We start from the raw sequence: 6000 nt of genomic DNA on the forward strand, positions 1-6000 counted from the left end.
TACATACACAAGCACACTTACACACACACACACACACACATTTGAGAGTTATCCCCAACACAAGCAGCCGCAATTTTCATTTTGCACTCGAAAGTATGCAACAATTTTTTGTTCGTCTGCTGTTGCTTCACTTATCAAACACGGCACAGGCTGAAAGACAGTCGAGTGTAATTGCATCTCTGTCTATCTCTGTATGTGTGTGTTACCTTGAGTGTTTCTTTTGCCACTCGACACTGGAGCGCATGCATTTGCATGCTAATGTCAGTATTACAAACCTCTCTTCTCCAAACGAGTCGTGTCTCTATCAATGTCTCTCTCTCTCTCTCTATCTGTGTCTGTGTGTGTATGCGCCTCTTAGGTGCTTGTGCGTGCCGCTAGAATTACGCTTTTAATTACAAAACTAAACATGAATGCATTTGATATCAAACGAAAGCAGAGACAGAGCTTGCTTTCAGCTTATAAAGTACGTGAGATGAAAGGCAGCAAGGGGACTTGAAACGAAGACAAAAACTCGGACGAAAGCTGACAAAATGTACGCATTGGGATAAGAGTCTAACTCTTCTGGTCATATGTAGGTCATACATAACTTAGAGATGGTTGGAGAAATTGGCAAGTTATGTGTTTGTGAAGTGCACATATCATTGAATCAACTTTATAAATTGAAAGCCCATGCACTTAAGCTTAATTGAATTTGAAAGCATACTGCATCTGAACTGAAAACTGAGAACTGTTTGAGGATTCGTCGAGATTTACGTATTTACGAGGCAAAGAAACTTGAAGAGGTTTTCCACATGGTAAACGTTGAATGCGAGCTGAAGGTATGCAAAGGAATCTGAAGTAAGACCAAATACATTTCAATTAATATATTTTAATATATTTTTAACAAGCAAGACGACCTAATCTACATCTTGTTAGCAGGCACTTTAAATTAGCATAATTGCATCATTTTCTTTAGTATCAAAAATGTTGCTGCTCATCATAAATATCTTTTTGCGACCACTCAACATTTTTCAGCAGAATTCCAACTCAATTATCAACTATTTCATTAGTGTCTGGCACACTGAAAGTTTTCCTCGAAATAAGCAACAATTATTTATTACTTGAGGGCGTCGAAGAAAATGCCTCAAGTTGAGCTGCAAATTGTGCTGCAAAGCGAAACAAGTCTTTCGTTAAGCGCTGAGCAAATCAATTTGTAACTCAAGTCGACAAACAATTTTGCAGCTAAGCTAAGATTTTAGAAGGACAGCAGCAGCCAAGTAGCTAACTGAAAATTGTGCAAACTGTGTTTTCTTTTTTTTTTTTGGGTCAAGTTCAATTGGCAAACATTAATTATATAAGAAGGACTTGGCAGTCGTGATGAACGAGATGAGACAAGTTCAAATGAATTGCACGCCTTGCTAGAGCTAAGTGAGCGTAACGCCCTCCAACTAGGTTATCTAAGCACCTCTCTTCTCCCCTATCTTGCCTCCATCTAGTGTGCGGCATAATTAAAATATTTGCTTGTACACATGAATCATGTCAGGCTAGTGAATCAGATTCGAACAAGTTGCGTAGATGTCGTTCGATAAAAATAACACGCACAGCACAGCACACATAATGCAATTACCAAGCAAATGAATGGACAGACCAGACATATAGACAGACGGACAGACGGGTGATGCAGTGGCCTGCACAGTTGGCTAGAGGCTAGTCGAGGCATGAAAATAGAAATGTGCTCCAAAATAAGCCGCAGCTGCATAACGAGCACAAGGACACTTGTTGTTGTTGTTGTTGTTGTCCCTGTGAGTGTCGTTGTCGTTGTCGGTCAGCCGCCAACTGCAGCAACATCTGTGTAATTTGTTATGGGATGCTGACTACCAAGCCACGCCCACTTACCCACACACACGCCCACACTCGGCCCAGTCACCCACACTTGACAACGAAAAAAAAATCGATTGGCATCTGCATAAATTCGAACGAAAGCCACAAAAACAAGGGGGCAAATGCAGCAAGTGAAATTAATAAAACGTGAAAAATACTCCAACAATAATAAACCTGGGCATAATCGCAATGCTGAGCCAATAGGGAATAATAAAGGAAGCATACAAATGGCATTTAGCACAATTTGCACGTATAATTAATTAGTTTTTTGTTCCACTCGAAAATTCCGCATACCAAATTCCAAATTCAATTTGTATTCGAATTTGAATTTCATAAAGCAAAAGGAAAACTTCAAGCTGGTTATGACTGAGGGGGGGAATGTCCTTCAACTTCAACTTCATTTCAAATTTTCTCGAGGGCTCTTTTGTGGGCTGCATCGAATGTTGTTGGGCCAACATAGAATAAATAACGACGTCGTAGCTAACACAAAACAATCACAGCCATAACAATAAGTTGGTCAACAGTCCTGGCCACAAGTCTCAGCGACAATTGAAGTCTCTGCAATTAACAAACCAAAACTACAACACAAATATTTCTCTGCTTTCGTTTCTCTCTCTCTCTGCCTTTCTGTGTATGTATTTCTACCTCTCATTTTCCCTCTCTGTGTATTTCTATATTCATCTATTGTTTGTTTTACGATTGTAAATCAATTAGTCAAGCCTTCAAGTGCAGCTAATAACTGTAATAAATATTTTTAACCTTTTGTTCCCCATTTTTTGTTGATTAAAGTGCACTTTGAAATATTGCATATTATTCACAATTTTCACTAAAGGTATTATTTAACTTTTTTGTTGTACTCAATTAAACCTTAGCACAATTTTATTGTGATGCAATAAAATGTCATTTTTATGCGACAGCAAAATTCACTTAGCTGACAATTAAATTTAATATTTTTCGTGCAGCAACAAAATACAAAATGCAAGCACATTAAAATTATTGAAAATTGAGTAAACTTGAAACAGCTTTAAAACTAAAGCAACAAATTAAAAATTAAATTAAATTCTAAACATAGCAAATCAAATTAAATTCTAAACTGATTTGATTTGAATTATGATTTTAGTTTAAGAAAATAAAATGAAGTCCTAATGCAATTTTAGTTATTTCAAATTAAAGAAATGCGATTGAAATGTAAATCAAAATCATGCAATTAAAAAAATCCAAAATCGTGTTAACAGATTGAAAATTGATTTCAGATGATTAAAACTAAAGCAACAAAGCAAATCAAATTAATTGCTAAATTAATCTCATTTAAAATTGAAGAGATGAAAATAAAGTCTTAATGCAATTTTAGTTATTTCATTGCGATTAAAGTCTAAAACAAAATTAAGCAAGTTAAAATGCTAATAACATTAGTAAAAACAAAAAGAATAGAAATATATTCATTTATTTATTTACTCAACAATTTGCAGCAGTTTGTTAAATCAAACAAAAGTATTTCCTGTATTGGCAAGTTTCGTTCACATTGTTTTTGCTCTCCAACTGATTTGCATTTCTTGGTAATTGATTTATGATTTAATTAAAACACTTCCAAAGAAAGCCATTATTTGTTTAATTAAATATGGCTCATTATTTCGATAGCTTCCAAAGAAAAGACACCATCAATTTTCTTCAGTCAGCAGTGAAATGTAAATTGGGGAAAAGCTAAAATTATAACAGAATTATAGGTGGGCAGCCAAATGGTTGGTTAAGTGGATAGCATTTTGAGTTGCTATTTTCTGTTTGCTGTTTGGTGCTTCCCTCAATTACATAGTACTTGGATTGTTACAAGCAGTCCAGGTGAGCTAAAGTACCCGGCCATTATAATGCTCTCTAATGGCAATTCGCAATAATGCAAATACTCGCATCGCACTCGCACTCGACCTCACTTTGAGAACATGGGAGCAGTCGACCAAGTACAGCGCCGATAAGCCAAAAGCAAATTTCTAACTTGTTTTTTTTCTTCTTTTTTTTTGGACAACCAGCGACAACGTTGACAAGAGGGGGAAGAGAGCGGGGGCAGGTGGAAGGCAGGTGCCTTTGGAGGCGACGTTCATTTCGCGGCGCGCGTTTTTCCCAAGCGAAGCCAAAAGAAATGAAATAAAAATTTGCATACAAAAAGAGTGCGAAGAAAAACCGAAAGTTGTGCGGAAGTTGTATGCGAATTTCGCATGGGCGTATGGGCGTGGTCGCTGCCGTACGCCGTACGCCGTAAGGTGTAATGACTGTAGAATGTCGTAAATTTTTAAATTACTTTTTGGTTTTTCTCTTTTCTTGCTTCACTGCACTGTCTACTCCACTCCCGTGTAATTTGTGTGCGGTTATTTCAACTTGGCTCGGGTCAGATAGCTACAGGGAAAGAGTGCGGCCTCCACACATACAGACAAACGCTGGGAATTTCCGTTGAAATTGTAAATTATGAGCCACGCACCAGTAAACGTCATCAATTCAAAAAAACACACACAAAAAACAAAGTCAAAACATTGCCGCTCAAGCCAAGTGCGCCTCCGCCTTTTGTTAACTGAATGTCAAATCTATTGTCGCGATTGAATAGCGAACACTATACAACAAGACACTACACACACACTCACACACATTACATATATTAAAAGCAGTCACTCACACAGCAACAGCGCAGGCGCAAATGAATGTCGTCGACGAGCAGCTTAAACAATTTAAAGCAATCAAAAACTGTGCAAAAAAATAATAACAAATGTGAAGAAAATAAATTAGAATGCTCTTGCGGGGTATGCTCAACGAGCACATACTCAGTTAGTGAATAAAAATAATTGAGTTGTATATTAAGTATACGCTATTGTGCATGCATGTTACGTATACGTAATATCAGATGTTATTTAATGCAATGTAATCAACTGATAACGAAAAAAAATGTATGCAACTAGAATTTTTATAATTATATATATGTATATTTAAATAAATTGTACAACAAATAATAAAAAATAAAATAATAAAAAAATCAAAAAATTAATTGGAATAAAATATAAATAAATAAACGACAGTTCCTGATTTGGAAATTTTATAAATAAAAAAAATACTACAAAACAAAATAAAAATATATAAATTAAAAAAAAACAAGTATTATATATTCTATAAATAAAAAATAATCCAAGAAACCAATTACAAATGAATACAAATAACAATTAATATTATATATTTATAATATGTATATATTAATATATAGAACCAAAAATATTTATATAATTTGCATAGTATTGACATAAAAAAAATAAAATATTAAAAAAAATTAAAATAAGAAATAAGAAAATAATATCGATAAATAAACTTAAGCACTTGTATAAGAATTTCTATAGATAAAAAATACTATAAAAATAAATAAAAAAAATTATATACATTTAAAAAAACACTTAAAAAATGCTGTAGTTAAAAATAAGTATAAGAAACAAATTATAAGCAAATACAAATAATTATTAAGCACATACTTATTTACTTATTGTGGAATAAATTTGTACTAAGATGCAATACATTAACTTTGCTATTAAATCTTAATTTTCAGTCCAAAATCTTTGAGCTCAAAGTAAACGAATCTCCACAAGAATAATGTTAAATGCTCTATCAACTCTTTACCCACTAAATTAACTCGATTTATCTCGCTATCCACAGGGTATACAAAGAAACAACGAGCACGAGAGGCGTGTAGCAAGCGAACCGACATCGACATCGACACCGACATCGACACCGATGATGTCAAGCCTAATTTGTTGGCTATTGGAGAGCACCCGTGACCAGGCTACCCGCCGTTCACACTTGCCACTTGCCACTCGCCACTTGCCACTCAATGTCATACCCATTTTGAGTTTTCATCATCATCGCCATCATCCACATCACAGTTGAGGGCGGCTCAAGTACAGTTACACGCACTTATGACGTGCTCACTTTGCCAAAACAAATAGACAACGACGAGTGCGTTCTCCCCTTTTCCCTTCTCCCTTCTCCCTTTGCCACCTTTCGCTTTCTCTTAGAATTTCGCACCAGATTGATCATATTGTTGCCATCGATAGATTCGCTGGGGGCACTTTTGTTTGACAGCCCCCCAGACCCAGCCCAAAATATGCAATAAATAGA

This window comes from Drosophila albomicans, chromosome 2L (genome assembly GCF_009650485.2).
Source record: "Drosophila albomicans strain 15112-1751.03 chromosome 2L, ASM965048v2, whole genome shotgun sequence".
NCBI classification, from domain to species: domain Eukaryota; kingdom Metazoa; phylum Arthropoda; class Insecta; order Diptera; family Drosophilidae; genus Drosophila; species Drosophila albomicans.